The sequence below is a fragment of the Anoplopoma fimbria genome, unplaced genomic scaffold, assembly GCF_027596085.1.
Source record: "Anoplopoma fimbria isolate UVic2021 breed Golden Eagle Sablefish unplaced genomic scaffold, Afim_UVic_2022 Un_contig_8657_pilon_pilon, whole genome shotgun sequence".
Classification (NCBI taxonomy): Eukaryota; Metazoa; Chordata; class Actinopteri; order Perciformes; family Anoplopomatidae; genus Anoplopoma; species Anoplopoma fimbria.
Genome location: NW_026553324.1, coordinates 9,203 through 27,217, shown reverse-complemented (window position 1 = coordinate 27,217; position 18,015 = coordinate 9,203). Strand labels below are relative to the sequence as shown.

The 18,015-nt window shown below is 39.1% G+C and overlaps 1 non-coding gene across 1 annotated transcript; it reads right to left on the bottom strand.

Moving 5' to 3' along the window:
- Positions 1 to 7,628: 7,628 nt before the first annotated feature.
- On the bottom strand, positions 7,629 to 7,700 carry trnap-agg (transfer RNA proline (anticodon AGG)). Its single transcript has one exon. It is a non-coding gene; the product is annotated as a tRNA-Pro (tRNA).
- Positions 7,701 to 18,015: the final 10,315 nt, after the last annotated feature.

Here is an 18,015-nt window from a genome sequence, read left to right as displayed (position 1 = left end):
ATGACCCCTGGCTGGAATATTCTCCACTGAATGATACCATGCATTGCTTTAGCTGCAGGAATTTTATGAATGAGGAAAGGTTTCAGAGCAGGACAGGATGGAAGTCTGTAGGGATAAACTTGTGGAGGCAGGCCAAAGTGAAGATCAAGGAGCACCGCAGCAGTGAATTGCATATGCTAAGCATGATTAGGTGGAATGCCTTTAAAAAAGATACACTGCAGAGGGCTTTTGCAGTAGCTGATTCTCAGATGGAAGCAGCCAAAGAAAGAGAGAGGCAGAAAAACAGAGCGATTATGTTCCGTTTAATGGACATCACATTATTTCTGGCAAAACAAGCTTTGGCCTTTAGGGGTAATGAAGAAGGCTTGTCAAGTTCAAACAGAGGAAATTTTCTGAACCTGGTGGATTTGCTCGGCCAATATGACAGCGTACTCGGGCTTCATCTTGACGTAGTCAAGGAAAAACAAACATCAAACCAAAGGTGCCAGGTCTCTCTCCTGTCCAATAGGACACAAAATGACCTCATAAAAGCACTTAGTGTTTATGTGAAACGAATCATACAGAAGGAAGTGACAGAAGCATCACAATTTTCTATTTTGCTCGACGAGACCACTGATGTGTCACATATTGAGCAGGTGTCCTTTGTTGTGCGATATGTCCACAACATGACTATAAAGGAACGCTTTGTCCAACTATGTGATGTGGCATCAACAACGGGAGAGGCACTGGAGAATGTAGTGATGAAGCTACTTGAGCAAAACAACTTAAACATTCAAGATGTCTGTGGACAGGGATATGACGGAGCAGCCAATATGAGTGGACGCTACAATGGGCTACAGTCCCGGATTCAGAAACAAAATGAGAGAGCATTGTATGTGCACTGCCATGCACATTGTTTAAATCTCGTTTTAGTTGAGAGTGCAAAATCCAACAAGCACTTTGTGGATTTCTTCACAGTCGTTGAGAGGCTGTACACATTCATTGCCAACTCTACAAAGCGCCATGCTGCATTTGTGGATACTCAAAAAGCCATGAATCCAGACCAACGTGTCCTTGAACTACAGAGGCTTTCAGACACCCGGTGGAGCTGCAGGGAAGATGCTTTAAAGACAATTAGGAAGGTCCTCCCTGCTGCCCTACAGTACTTGAGAGATCTGAGAGAGTGTGACCCCCGATCTGGCTGCAGGAGAGGCTAAAATGTTGTTGAGCAGCATAGATTTTGAATTTTTGCTCTGTCTTGAAATAGCAACGCCAGTGTTCATGGAGACATCAGTTGCCTCAAAAGTACTCCAGCAGGATGACCTGGACTTGGCTGCTGCTTACTCTGTGTTAGATGGTGTCCTGAAGCGAGTAGTGGAACTGAGGAGAGACAGCCAATTCTCACAAATATACAACACTGCCACAACAATTGCAGAGGAAAATGAGATAACATTCGACAAAGATTCCAGGTAGATTTGAAGAAAAGTCCTGCAAAGCTTTGAAATACACTTCCCAATCAGCAAGAGAAGATGATGAAGTCCAGACCTTGGAGGAATATTACAGGGGAAGGACATACTATACCTTTCTGGATGATCTGAGACAGGAACTTGAGAGAAGATTTAATGGGAAGGGAAGACTCGGACATTGTGATGTCACTGCAGAGACTCATTGACCCAGGAGCAGTGGAAGGATATCGACCAAGGTTTTGATACAGCACATTCACTATGTGAATTTTATGGACTTCAGGGGGAAGACACCAACCTTCAAACAGAGTTGAGAGTCTTCCATGCATCGTACAAGTGTCCCAAGAGGACAGTCAAGTCTATGCTTGAAATATTCAAGGAACACGATGCTCACATCATATTCCCCACACTGTTCAAACTCATTAAAATATATGCCACTCTACCTGTCTCCACTGCAACGGCAGAACGTTCTTTCAAAGCTGAAGCTGGTAAAAACAAGGCTCCGAAATCAGTGTGGTCAAGAGCGGCTGTCTGACCTCCTCCTGCTGTCCATAGAGAAGGACATACCAATCGATAAAGAAGAGGTTCTGAAGATTTTTATTGAAATGGCCCTTTAGGCGTTTCTCCTTTGAAGCTTTGCATTTTTAATATGTCAATTTGGAGAAAGTTATCAGTGACTTGATAGATGTTGTTTAATTATGTTTGTGTTCATGTTATGTTCTTCTTTCTTCAAGTCATGTTTTTCTGCATTGTCGTTAGTAGTAGTTATTTCAGTGTTTTACTTATTTGGTAATATATTAATAAAGACCCTGTTATTCTCAGTCCTTCATATGGGTGCCCTTTTTCAGGTCAGAGCAACTGCCCCTCAAAATTCCTGTGCACGTCCCTGTCTTCGCACCAAGGCTCTTCTCCCACGATTGCTCAGTTTGGCTGACGGCCAGGTCTAGGAAGAGTTCTGGTCATCCCATACTTCTTCCATTTAAGGATTATGGAGGCCACTGTGCTCTTAGGAACCTTGAGTGCTGCAGAAATTCTTTTGTAACCTTGGCCAGATCTGTGCCTTGCCACAATTCTGTCTCTGAGCTCCTTGGGCAGTTCCTTCGACCTCATGATTCTCATTTGTTCTGACATGCACTGTGAGCTGTAAGGTCTTATATAGACAGGTGTGTGCCTTTCCTAATCAAGTCCAATCAGTTTAATTAAACACAGCTGGACTCCAATGAAGGAGTAGAACCATCTCAAGGAGGATCAGAAGAAATGGACAGCATGTGAGTTAAATATGAGTGTCACAGCAAAGGGTCTGAATACTTATGACCATGTGATATTTCAGTTTTTCTTTTTTAATAAATTTGCAAAAATTTCTACATTTCTGTTTTTTTCTGTCAAGATGGGTTGCTGAGTGTACATTAATGCGAAAAAAAATGAACTTTTTCGATTTTAGCAAATGGCTGCAATGAAAACTGTATTTCAGGGCTATTACAAGCACTAGAGGTTTGTTGCAATATGCAGTTTATTCGGTTCTTTTTATGTAAGAGTCACAACTGAGATGTCTGTGTTATTGTCTGATGGAAGCGGGACTAACAGGGGTCGATGATGGAGTGTTTCAGGGACACAAAAGTGTTACTAGTGTTGTACTTTACACCGGAGTAAAGATGTTAGCAGCACTGTGTGTAGGCTGGGTGTTTATATAACTGTGAGTCCACAACACCATCCGGCAGAATGTTTCATGTGAAATCTGTCAGCTCTCTGTGATGAGCCGGTGTGGATATGAGAAGAGGGTTTTATCTAGAAATGAAAGAATTACAGGAAATAACGGTTTTGTCCATGTGTTCAATTTTTGTCGTCATACTTGAGGAGATAAGAGACCTAAGAGATCAAGCCTCATCATACGATTTTTGTATATATATTTTATTAAATATTTTTTAAAACCTGATTATTAAAAGGCAACCAGTAAATTAAGTTTGATTTGACTCATAACAACATAAACCCTTTCACATAAAAATAATATTGATCTCCAGCTTAATGTGGCATTTACACTGAATCTACAATCTCCATCTACTGTGTAGCTGACCTGGAAAAACAAACAGAGGCCAGGCATTTGTTTTACATACAAGGACGCTCATGTGAACAACACACCTGTACTCATGTAGACATAAACCCATACACACAAAACAAATGAGGTGGGTGTATATTTGTCAAGTATCTCAGAGAAGGAATCCATTCCTAAATAGCTCTAAATTATAAAATATATTAACTTTATTAGCCTAGGTAATGATTCTTATACAAAGAAGTCCTAACCTGATAGAAGTTACCAAGAGATGGGGTTTCGTTGCAGTATTGTTGATTGTGTGTCATCACCAATCATTTGGCCAGTGAAAAGTTTATCTTTCATAACTTTTAATGCGCCTAAGAGAGAGATCTATCAAGATGCATTTGGACAAATCATGGTTTAAATATTGATCCATTGCTGCAAGTACTGATGGCAGAGTGAAAATAGTTGACCGATTGCCTGACTTTTCCTTTAGTGCCATCATCAGGTCAAAATGCACAGATGCGGCACTATTTTGCAACTAGGGTTGACTAGAGATGGGATGAAAACCGCATCACAGTTATACCACGGCCATGTGACCCTACTGCGGGTATCAGCTCATTACTGTGATCCTTGTAATATTTCCAGGGGATTATTATTATTTTTTGCTGGTGAAAGTTACAGGAGTCTGTTTGTGTTGCATTTAGTATAACGTGATCTGTATAGATCGCTGTTTAATTCACGCACCTATAAGATAAGATAAGATAAAATAAGATAATCCCTTATTAGTCCCGCAGCGGGGAAATTTACAGGATTACAGCAGCATAGGGTATAGTGCACACAAGAGACATAGTAAAGAAAACAAAATCAAAAAACAAGTATTATAAATAAGCAATAAAAACAGTAAAGAATCCACAATAACTGAAATATTATATATACAGACAGAATAACTATTATTGCACAGTGTATTTATATTGCACAGGTTTTTAGTGTCATGTGGTCTGCTGGGAGCAGAGCTGGTTGTGCAGTCTGACAGCAGCAGGAAGGAAGGACCTGCGGTACCTCTCCTTCACACACCGGGGGTGGAGCAGCCGGTGGTGAAGGAGCTGCACAGAGCTGCCAGGGTGTCCTGCATGGGGTGAGAGGTGTTGTTCATCAGGGATGATAGTTTAGCCATCACCCTCCTGTCTCCCACCACCTCCACCGTATCCAGTGGACACCCCAGCACACTGCTGGCCTTCCTGACAAGCTTGTTGAGTCTCTTCCTGTCGGCTGCTGAGATGCTGCTGCTCCAGCAGACCACTGCATAAAAGATGGCTGATGCCACCACAGAGTCGAAAAAGGTCTTCAGGAGTGCTCCCTGCACTCCAAAGACCTCAGTCTCCTCAACAGATCTGCTCTGACCCTTTTTATAACTATACTGCTGTAGATGCATTTTGAGACGGATTGGACAGCTCACGTCTCGATTTGTGAAGTTGTCTAATGGCAATTAATGAACAGTGTAGGTTATAGTTTGTCCATGAATAAACACTTCAGGTTATTAATCCCAAAGTGTTGACAAAAAAATCCATAAACCTAGACAGGCATAATGGAATGCAGCTGAGTCAAGCTCATTTTCTTTCTAGGCCAGATGAGTTGCTTGCCAGTTTCTAGTGAAAGCCTGTTATGCAAACAACGATTAAATATCATGATGATATTTATTAAAAAACAAAGTCACCTAAATTATCTGCCTATGTACATAAAGCAAACACATTTAAAGTGGTACCTTTTTCTGCAACTACAATAATTGAAACGCAGCTGTCAAAGAAAGAACTACAAATTGTCATCTTCATTTTTGCTTTATGGCTTTGAGTGTTTCAAAACAATAATGTCACACTCTTTCCAAGAAGTAGTCCTGAGCCATGAAAGTAAGTGTAAGGGGATTCATAAATAACTCTTACGTCCGACTCAAAATACGAGTATTATTATTTGTTATTATAGTATTTGTTTTTTTTTTAGCACAAATACTGGGACTGATTCTGAACTGTTTGATATATCCAGACCCAGGTCTTCTGAAATACTGGAATTCCATCTTTGCATGCACACACAGCTAACACACAGGTACAAAAGTATAATCATTTCCTAAAAGGCATAACCCAAACAATGATTGTATTCCTTAATGAAGATTCATTCAACGTAAACCAAAGTTAAAATTAAAACTTTTTTGTTGAAAAATCGTCCTCATTGTGAAGACTCATACCTCCAACTGGATTTACCATGCAGACATTCCCGCCCTCTTACTCTTTCCCACTCATAAGCAGCAATCTGCATTACTCATATACCTCATTTTCTCTCCTATCCCCAATCTTTTTCTCATCGGACATTCGACCTCTTCACTTACTCTGTTTGTTTTTACTCTCCCTCTCTTGGTTATATCCTCTTATATTAAAGATGAGGTCTGCCAGAGCTGCTCAATAACCAAAGTAATAAAAGTGGAGACCAGCGGAGAGAAGGAAGTCCGAGAAAGTTCAAACACTTTAAAGTGGTTCAAAATAAAGAGCTTACTGTGTGCGATTATGAGAGCTTGTCTTTCTTTTACTCCCCATCTACAATATCAACAGCCATCTGTTACAACAGAAAACTACAGCCTCCCAGGGTCATTTTTGGAAGAGCATCCACATAACTCAGATGATAACAAGCTATCAAAAATGCAGAGAGTTAAGTGTGAGCTCAAGGATGACTGCGGTCCAGTCTGCACACCTTGAAACACATCCAGATTAGATTACACTGATGTGGGTCAAAGCAAGCCAGCTCATTAGAATAAAAAGGATTCATTGAGGATTGTAGCTCTTGAGTAGTCGCTTCAATTTATTCCTTTCTGAGGCATGTAGCTAAGTAAATGAGGTTGAGTACTTAAGTCAAGTTTTGAGGTACTTGTACTGTACTGTACTTTGTTATCCCTATTTTACTCCATTGCACTCATTTGAAAGCTAGTAACTAACTTGGTTATCATTTTACAGTACATACAAGATAAGGGATGGATGTTACAGATTAAACTGCCAAGTAGTAGGATACACTAAACAGTGTAAGCAGCAAACCTGTGTTACATAGTGACAATAAATTATCCTCAAATCAAATCCAATCAAATTTATTTATATAGCGCTTTTCACAGACATAAGTCACAAAGTGCTTAACGGGAGCAGAATTTCAGACAAGAAGAAAAAAGATAATTAACACAAGGTGACCACAAGGGCCATCGATTTACAAAGTCAGTTTTTAGAACATGAATCGAATGAAGAAAGGCACGATAGACAGTAAAATACAAAATAAAAACATTGATTAAAAGCTGATTAAAATCAGACCTGGAGCATGAATTTTACCCAAACGCCTGTTTGAAACAGGTATGTCTTAAGCTGATTTTTAAACGAATTCACAGAATCAGCAAACCGTAGGTGTACAGGCAGAACATTCCATAGCTTTGGTGCTGATGCCTCAAAAGCAGAGTTTGACCTGAGAGTGCAGGCTGGTACATAGGGGTGAAGTAGTTCAGCCACATATGCAGGAGTCTGACCGAGTAGTGCTCTGCAAGTGAGAGTTAGAATTAAGTTGGAGAAGCACAACAATAATTGTGATAACTTGTAGCACCTAAGGCAACCATGCAGACACTCTATCTTGCAGCGTTGGTTTAAATGTCTTATGAAAGGTGCATCCATTTCCCTTTGGCACTTCGTCCTAAAAATAAACTAACAAGCTTCAATCAGGAGCTAAGGAAATCAATGCTGGATATTGACACAAAAAGGTCTTATGTCATATTTCATATTAGGTGTGTGTGTTGGCTGATAAGCATGGAGGCAGTTAAGTGGAAGATTGTGGAATGGGCTTTGACAGACTGACAATTTTTTGGTGTGCGATGCAGAGTCCACACCTACACACTGCCACGCACACAAATGTACACGCAAACAACAGTAAGGAAGACCAATGCACACATATCAGACGACAGCCACACATACTGAACAATTTTTAAAACACAAAGAAGAAAAAGCACTTGAATAAACAAACAGGAGTGCCTTGGTAGATGAGCAGTTAAAGTGTTTTCCACATTACAGCAATGTCCCATTTAAGAGATAAGATAAGATAATCCTTTATTAGTCCCGCAGTGGGGAAATTTGCAAAACAGAGGGCTCGTCCGGGATTTGAACCCGGGACCTCTCGCACCCTAAGCGAGAATCATACCCCTAGACCAACGAGCCAATATTTCCACACTGTCCTCTGTCAAATAAAGGTGAACATGCAATTAAAAAAAAGTATCTTAAAAAAAAGAAGGAATAATCGCAAATGCCTACACACAATGCCGAGCTATTGACAAATGACCATTAATATTCATCAGCAGCCCTTAAGCATCAGACAGCTCTAAGCTATCTGTCAATCAGGCTGCCAGCCTGACCAGCACTTACTTTGAATACATATGGGAAATCAGGACCCATAAGAAGTCCTCCAAATTAAACAGAAAAAAGGAAAAAATTACCTGAAACTCTGCTGATGATGTCATTCATATACATGTTTTACCTTAAGATGTTATTATCAAAAAATTGTAACAGTTGCTGCTACAGTGTAACATGTATTCAACCTTTGACATGCTCTATTGGAAGTCTAGTAAAACCATATCAAAACAATGACACCAGCGAAAACTACTGTCACTGTAGCATGGCTTTCCAACTCAACTGAGTTCATTTGTTTGTCCTGATAGTAAAAAGAACTGCTGTGAAGTTTCATTTATTCATTTTGATAACTCTCTGTGAGGTGTGTACCAAAAATACCAACAACCCACAGAGTAATAACAGTTGACTCGCTGGTATTGATCCATCCATTACAAATGCTGCACTAATGCTGTGGCTTTGTGTATTTCCATCTTTCTGACACATCCAATGTGCTACAACCAAGAGCACTAAAGTGTTACAACAACAAAACCCGAAAAAAAAAAACGAGGAGCGACAACAGATAAACACCTTGAGGTCAGGAGCAGTGTGGCAGATTTATGCGACACCTTGTCCACACTGGCTTCACAGGGATAGCAGCTCATCAGCACCTGCAGTCTTGCCGTCACAGTGACGTTGCCAGGCAACTAGAGGAGACTCCAGAAAGTGGCTGTGCCATGACAAGAAATAGTCTTGCACACAATCCGCTGTTAAACTACAGTGTAACATTTTTTACACAAAGTTTTTTGTACAGATTGAATAAAATTAGATATAACATGTTAATCGATGAACTTCAGAGGTGCTAGTATGTAAACTGTATAACCTTTGTACAAGGGTACAGGAGGCTAGCTGTTTCCACGCTGCATGCTAAGCTAAGCTAACCAGCTGCTGGCTCCAGCTCATTTAACTCTCGGCAATTAAGTGAACAGGAGTTATTCCCAAAATGTTGAACTATACTTTCGAGTCCTCTATCAGCATCCAATTTGGATGCGTTCATCCACAGTAGTACCATGCACCCAATGAAAACTGTAACTAACAATTATTGTCATTAACAATTAATCTGCTGAATATTTTCTCCTTTCATCAATTAATTGGTCAACATTACAGTAGTTTGTCACAATTTGAAGTTGATGCAGTCATAAATATCAAAATAAATGAAAAAATAATAACCAAATAATGTTGTCATTTTGTTTTAAAAAAAAAGAATGGTTTACTTTTCAACTAACTTTTCTTAAGTTTAAACCTGACAAGCTATCTGCCTTTTCATGTTTCCTGCCCTCGCTAATAACTTTTTAGCGATGTTGCTTAGTTGCAAGTTCTCTGTATTAACTCACAATATGATTAGTACTGGGCCAGAGAGCCAAGCCAGGGGTTAGAACTTTAATATTAAGCTGTTAAATAAATATTTAGCGTAGTAAAAACAGCAGCAGCAGATCTGACAAACTTTACAGACACAAACAAAAACTGTCAGCATCTGGCTTCCAGTTGCTGTTAATTTTCTCCCTGGCTTCTACTTTACTGTCAGGAGCTAAACAGTGAAACTGCCAGCAAACTCTATCAAAAAGCATTTACGAAACACAAACACCTACACAGCACCCAAGCATGTCTCAACAGTACACTGTCTAATTAGTGCTGACTTAATGAGAGTTCATTATTCCAGCATGCTGGTTCTTCAAGTTTTGGGGAAGGAAATGAGGGCACAGGTAAAATCAAATTAAGAGAAAACCTTGAGTGGTTCAACGAGAGATGAATACAGAAACTACTGAAGGAACTCATGTGACAATGACGGATGTGCTCTATAGCGGTTACTGAAATCAAAAGTACTTCAGAAATAAAAGGAAATAAAAGAAAGTAATTTCCTCTCGCTGGCCTTGGGTTCAAATAAAGCACTGAAGCATGACCACCCACTTTTCCTCTCTGTCATAGAAACTGGTTCTGCACCGAAATATTGCTAATGAAGGACATATTTCAAGAAGAAAATGAAATCAATGAATCTCTGGTTTCTAACACACTGTAATAAGCATAATATGCCCTGCTGACTTTGATTTGGATCTTTGTTCTCTTAACTGCTTAATTATCCCAACAAAGCTCATACAATTATAATATTACCTTAGCTTCATGTGCAACCAGTTCTTTGTCGATTCAAACACTAATGGTAAAACATTAAGAGTGCACTGATTAATATAGAATGATTTAAACAATACAATAGACAAAAGTAAAACACAAAATAGGCTAATTGATATAATTTAGTATATTTTAGTAAACAGTTAGACGGAAGATAACTGGTTAGTGCAAGAAAGATAACTAATGACGCCGACATGTCCACACTGGAAAGGAATAACAATTGATTGCATATTTCAGCTATACCTTCTATGTACCATTTCTAACCCATAGAATAACGTTAACCTCTAATACATCTTTGATTACATTCTTCCAAAATCCTCAGCGCGTCCCGTTGCTCGTGTGTATCGAACCATACTTCCTCACCTCGTCTCACACACACACACACACACACACACACGTCTTAAGTGAGCTCCCCAAACAGAAGGAGCAGTCTGCCATGTTAGCTTAGCATATTAGAGCAAATGGACATTTGTTCTTGATGGAAAGCCAATACTGCCTTCAATAAGATTAGCACTTTCAAAGGAACGGTATCACATGAGAGACACATATGTATATATATTTGTTTTCTGGTTTATCATTAACTGGAAGATTGTGTATAGCAGTTCAACAACTGACAAGGGTCAACTTATATCTGTATACAGCTAAAATGCTATTTTGTTGAGACGTCTTTTAAGGGCACTCTCAGAGATCATCTTCTGGCAAATATAACTGTATGGCATTTTTATGGGTTTTTTTTCTTGGGCTGCCAGTTGATTTAGTTGTGGTTCTATAGGTGGCACACTTTGTTTTTCAGATTCCTGTTTACTGCTGCTCATGCTAATCATCAACTTCTGTCCAGACTGAAATAACTCCGGATGGATTTTAGCATTTAGCTCAAAACTAGCACTGTTCACTTCCACTTTGTGATGCCATCTAGCTCTTATGGAGTTTAAGGCAAGACAAAAGTCGACAAAAGAGTACCGTATTTTCCGCACTATAAGGCGCACTTAAAAGCCTTTAATTTTCTCAAAAAACGACAGTGCGCCTTATAATCCGGAGCGCCTTATATATGGATTAATTCTGGTTGTGCTTACTGACCTCGAAGCGGTTTTGTGTGGTACACGGCGCTCTGTCAACATGTTTTAGTACGACTTTAGTAAACTACAAAGCCACACCGCAGCAGCATTACGGCTACCGTAGTCAGGAGCGTCGTGGAGTAATATATACTGTGCTTCACCATAATATTACAGTGTGTGTGTATAAGGACCCCAAAATGGCTCCTGTCAAGAGACACGCTTACGACGCGGACTTCACGCAGTAGAACATGGGAATAGAGCAGAATTCAACATTAATGAATCAATGGTACGGAAGTGGAGGAAGTTTGACTGACTGACTGTTTTGTTTCGCTTAATGCGCCTTATAGTCCGGTGCGCCTTATATATGAAAAAAGATCGAAAATAGACCATTCATTGACAGTGTGCCTTATAATCCGGTGCGCCCTATAGTGCGGAAAATACGGTACTGAATGGATATAATGTAAGTATATCTTTACTAAAGTGGCTAACGTGACTGCAGACTCTTATACTTGTCCCAAGGCTGACTTTCCTGAACACACTGAATAGTGTTTAGAAAAAAGGATAACTTGAAATGAAAGCTATGGCAGCCAAGTGAGTGGTACATTTGTATAATTACTGTAGATTAAACAGAGCTTTTATCAACTGTCTGTTGTCCAAATTGGCAGCCAAAAAGGCTCGTCCAATTGGCTCCAAATCAACTGCCATTTACAGCAACAGACCTAACCAAGGTGTATACACATTGAGCCTTCCCAGACCAAGCCCTAGTCTCCTCCACCCCTCCTCCTCCTCTCCACTCATGTTACGGTGGTTTGGCAGAGAATGGCTCACATCCTGCATCTGGCAATAAGACCAGCTAATCCTGGATTTGTCACCCTCTATGGCTCTTTCTCTTTTCCACTTGTTCTCTTTCTCCGTCTATTTCTTTCCTGTTTGTGCCTTTCTGCCTTTTCATAACCCCCAGCTCCCCTTTTCAAAGCTCCATCTCCACTGCTCAGCCCCTTTTCTTCCTCCCTCTCCCGCCCTCCCTAGATTCTTGTTCCCTCATGCTGTGCTCCGGCCTGACCTCTGTGATACTTCTGTGAAATCTTTAGCCTTGTGTTCCTGTTCACACATCGAACTCCTGAAACAAGACCTTCCCCTAACCATTTTCTTCATCCTTCACTTCCAATCCATGTCATTCCCCTCCTTAAACTGACTATTCCCTCTGTGGACTAGCATAGCTCTTCCTAATATGTGATATGTCTCTCTTGCTGTCTTTGAGAAGTCTGGTTTAAGGTTTGGACAGCTGCAGACCCATGAGGGCTCCCTTCTCCTCTCTCCTTTGTCTCATTGTCAAAACTCTCAGCAAAGATTTAAAAATCGGGGCAGCCAACCAAGGTGAGCTTGACTTGTCCACTTAAAAGCTTGGTCCATCTCGCTTTTCTTCTCTTTCCATCTCTGGAGAGAGCGTTAACATTGCCCTAACCTCTTCTTTAACACAGGTTCCCAGTGGAAATCACTCCCTGCTGCAGGGAAAAATCTGAAGGGGGACATATATCATGATATTCCATCCATGCTAATTTCATTAGCAAGCACGGTTGTAATTTATGGACCTCCATTAAAATAATTATGGTAATCGCAAAGTCATTTCAAAGGCAATCTTTCCTCTTTATGTTTTTGTTCTTCACTGAAAAATGATAATTGCACGAGTAAAACTAGCATTTACTTTGGGAGTCCAAATGAGTCCAATGTGGGGGTGAATGAAATTTATTTTTATTTTTGTCCCTACTGTTAAGATGAACATTTGTGCATCTTTAAAGTTACAATGTATACTAGAACCGTAGTGAGCTAAGCTCATCCCCAAAGAAAATATCTGGGATTTGTTTTTCTTCAAGGTACCCTAAAATGCTTGGCTCTCAATCTGGCCATTAGAATAGACTCAAAAGAACCCCTATTTTAGTGTACAGCATGTAGTGTCCTTCAAAACCATTCAATCCTTGCCTAGACATGATAGTATAATCCAAACAATAGGCTGGGAATCCTATTAGGGCATGTCCCTCTCTGCCAGTAAGTCTTACTGGGTTTTAAAACTTCTTCTTAAGCCCAAGTGTTTTCTTTCTGTATTTTACACAGTGTGCAAGCTCTTTTAGTATTCTAGGAGCACTGTGTGATATTACAGCAATTTGTTGAGGCTTTGATATTGCAAAGTAAAGTAGGTAGGGGCTGACAGCTTGATGAATAGTCACTGTGTATCTCTGCTTTTTGACGAAGCTGAGGGAGCTTTCTAAAGGCTGCTGTTGTCTAGATGCAGTCCTGCTTGCTTGTATGTGTAGGAGGGACAGTATTGGCGGCAGATAATCAAAAGCTGGAGAATAAATTAGTTTTACCAAGTAGTACATCTTGGCAGTTGTTGCCTTACTTCTTTCTCTCTCTTCATCGCCTTTATTTTCCTGGAGACTTGAGTTTGACTATTGTGATTACAGAGCAGTGCTGACATTTGTCATCGCAGTTTGGGAAGATAGCACAAGCAAAGGATAGAACAGGTGAGGGAGGGAAAGAGAGATACAGCTTAAAAGACTGCAGGTGTGTATACAGAGAAAAAATGGGTTGAAGGAAGTGAAGATATGAAAGGACAGAGGATGGAAACGGGGTCTGTATTATGTATGTGCAGTCATGCAGTTCATTGCTTTCTTGGGTAGACTATGTGTGTGTGCCGCTGCCCCCACCCAACGGCTCTGCAGTTCATCCCTCACTCTCCAGGGTCAGTGATAGGCAGTGTTGCACTGTGATAAAGGAGTTGCCAGAATAGCGTTACACAGTGAACACACACATGCACACTGAGTTGAGCTTGAAATGTGTTTTTTTTAAATAGCACTTCAATGTTCTTTGAAAAGCCACAGGGGTTTCTGAAGTCTTTATAAAGGAGTTCACCAAGGAACCTACTGAGGTCCTCTTACAATAGTTCAAACAAGCCCCTTTGAGTTTTGTTTTTTTCAAACTGTCTGTTTGGTCCTTGATCACTAATCCAGGATGTGGATTAGTGTTGAATTGAATGTGAGGCCATTCAATTTGTGTTATTATAGATGGACGGATAATTCAAGGAAATGTTCGGAAATTTTTATGTGAAAGAAGGCAAATCGCTTTTCAATGGAAGGTTCTGTGCCAGACAATTTCTTGGTCAGGTTTTGTTGCCTGGCAACTAGCCAAAAGTCCAGGGAGTTACTGGACCTGACCATTGTCCAGCACATTCTACAGTTAACCACAGATGATTTCACAGTATGTTCAGTAAGCTTATAAAAAGAAAAAATAACCTACATTATTTAATACTCCAATTGATATTCAAATTGATGAACTTTGTCAGTGCCAGACAAGTCAGACAGGCTCAACATTTCAATAAATATACTCCTGTAGTTTACACAACTTGTACAGTAGTATACACAAAAATATTCTACTAAAAGTCAAGAAATCATAATTAGCACTACAATTTACAATTATTAATTGTCTTTATCATAATTTAATTTTGTAAGTTGGAAATAGCTAATGAAAAGAGGTTTGTCTCATTCATACTCCAAAACTCAAATACCAGTGCAATACATTTTGAATGATACAAATTTTCAACAATGCAAGCAAGATGCCAAGTGATTATCAAAATAGGTGGGGATGAACATTCAGACAAACCAAATAATAAAGTATTTGTTTCTCCACCTATGAAAATATCTAAATATGGCCCAGACTTTTAAGTATATTTCGACTGAAATAATACTGCAGTTGGTGCTCCGAAGGAAACAAAATGAAATTCAAGGTGAGCTCTTCCTCTTGTTAATAACCCCCCCCCCAAAAAAAAAAAAACCCACAGTGGTGACAAGTTGACAAGAAATGCTGCTGGTCGTGGTTCAGCTGTGTATATTTGGACAGTACTCAACTTATCCTCACTGAGTTTCTGTCACCACTGTGTTCAAATTTTCAACCCTCACTGCTATCTCTTTCATAAAAAAAATAATAAACAGTGATTTGCAGCAGAGCTGACTTGAGTTCTGTGTTGGATTAGCCCTGAAATAGCTACAACACAGAGAAAACTATTTTCGGCTGCATGTTGATGGGTTTGTCAGGGCTTTGAGCTCCAGTCCTCATTGTTCAGATCAAATACCTTTTCCTCTTTCTCCTGAGCCCTTTAGTTCTACTCATCCACATCTGGGAAAAAGGACTTGCTTTTGTTGCCATATGAGGTCTGTAGTATTTTCTTTAGACTACGCTACAATGTTAAAATCTAAGGTCACACTGCCTCTTTTCTCCTTGATAAAACCCACCCAAGCATTACATAGACTATAAAAGGTCTTATAATGTGATAGAGTAAGAAGCAATAATGTCTTGTCATCCTTCCAACATGCTGTCCCCATCCTTTTAGTCAATGTCAACTTCTCTTCAAAGATTCTGTAAGAGGCTATTTCCTGCTACCTGATGCTTTATTTTAGGATCATAACCCTTAAGAGCGTCATATCCTGACATGGAGCTCCTGGTAATAAGAAATAAATTAGCTTGGTGAGCATCAGCTTAAAATTCAATTAAAAAGTATATTGTAATAAAGCTATACATTCACAGAATGCTATAACAACATTGGTTAAACATGCTGTTTACTCAGCTCATGAAAACTGAGACATACGCTGTAGCAAACACATTGTGTGTGTTAGATCTTTCTTGACATGAATATTAATAATAACTTTAACAAAAAGGAAAGGTAGCCTACACATCCATAATAACCTAGCAAATGCAGTTAGAACCCACATGAAGTACTTTTTGTAGTTCAATACAAAAAAAAGGTCTGAGACAAAAAGAAGCATCATCTCACATTTCAGTTAACTTTAGTCTCTGCCAGTAATCTCAGTTTACCAGTTACTAGTTCTTGTAAGTAAATAGTAACAAGTTTATGCACCACATTCATATACAGCACCACTGAACATAAAACGTAAAACTGCGACAAAACAACTGGGAAGAACCCAACAACTTGCAGGCCAGCACACAGACTTTTATAAAAGAAACACAAGCTAAGATTAACATAGCTGTGGACGTGGAGGTAATACTTTATTGTTACTTTAAGTTGACCTCTTTTAGAAGTGGAAGAAGTATTTAGATATTTTATTAAAGTAAAAGTAATACCAAAACGGTGTACAATTACTCTCTTACAATTCAAAGTCCTGCATGGAAAATGTTACTTAAGTAAAAGCAAAACCACGGGGTTACATAAAAATAAACAGGGTTAACCGATAGCTGATATGGGCTGCCGATTTTTTGGGCCGATTTTTAGGGCCGATATCTAAAAGTTTTCCCATTAGTTTGCATGCTAAACGTCACACTAATAATAAGTAGATGCACACAATTTGTTTTAACATTTTTTAACATTTATTGAACTCTGACTTGAACCTTGAGTCATACATACCAGTTTTGTTTGGGCGCAAGTGTTAACTGAAATATTCATTTAAAGAAAAAAAATACATAAAAAATAAACAGTAGTACTGCAAACACACTTCAATGCTTTTCGTTTTTTTGTTTTTTTTCCTTTCACTAAGTGAAGCAACACTTCATAGTTTACTTGTAACATATATAACCTAGTAAATATGTTACCACCATACAACTTTGAAATAGCAGAATTTAAGCCTTACCTTATCTCCCAGGATTACAAGTTTTGGGTTGGGGTCCTTCACATGCGTTCTGCCGGTACCAATAAAAAGCAAAACCACGGGGTACAAATACTTTTTTATAAGTAAAACTCACATTTATGTGTCCGTTGCTATATTGTTGCAGATAATAAAGATGGAGCTTATTTTAAAGTTATATACTTAATAATAACTACACACTACTAAATAATAATTCAGTTTGTTAGCTGATTTCATATTAGTATTTTGCATGCATGACTAAAATGTGAAATTAATTTCCTACAAATGACATAAAAAAGTGAAATTGCATAAATGTACATAAATAAATATAACCCACATCCCACTGTGAACTAATCATCAATATATGGTTTTTTTTCCCAAATGAACTTTGCGTACGCATGTTTGTGTGTCTGTGTGAGAAGTTACACAATTGTGCTCTTTCATTGTGGGAGAGTTAAATAAAAAAAGAAATACAACTCGGCTGCCGTCTTCAGCCGAGATTTGTGAATATCATTGTAGAGAGATAAGGGATGATTAATTAGGGTTGGCTGAGTGTTGAATACATTATTCCCACAAGAGACGCCTCGCAGGAGCATTAATTGATCACCTCGGTACCCCCTCACCCTACCACCACATTAATGATAGGATTAAATATGAAGGAGTTTGATCTATGACATGAAAAGGGCGGTAGGGAGAAAGACAACACACATAACTGCTTCCTCTCGCTCTTTATTTAAATAAGTACAAGATATAAATAATACATATTTGTTATATTTGTCTACTGCCTCCTCCCTTTCTCAGTACAAGCACTCAATGGTGGTAACTTTCAATCCAAGTACATCATATTTTGTGTCTCATTAATCAGCGGGTACTCTGAGTGCGACACAATAAAGCTTTCTAAGCAGGAGTTTGCTGATTGATGAAACTGCATACCTGATTTTCTTAAATTTAATGACTAAAACATCTGTTTTGGCAAGTCTATGCATATGCATGATTGTTATGTGCTGATTCTAGCTTTTTGGGTCTGCTAGTGTGGTCTGTGTACTTTTACTTTTGGGGTTAGTCAAGGTAATCTTAAAAATCATACTTTCGTGGCCTCAAGAAAGGTAAAATTGTCGGCTGGTTCCTCCTAATTCAGAATTTATGTAAGCTGTTAATCTTCCCCTGGATATTCCCCAAAAAGGAATTGTTATATCTGTTTTAACCAAAATTTAACTGCACAAAACACAAAAACACTCAGGCCAACATGCTAACATTTATAGCTAATATTAACGTAGCCGT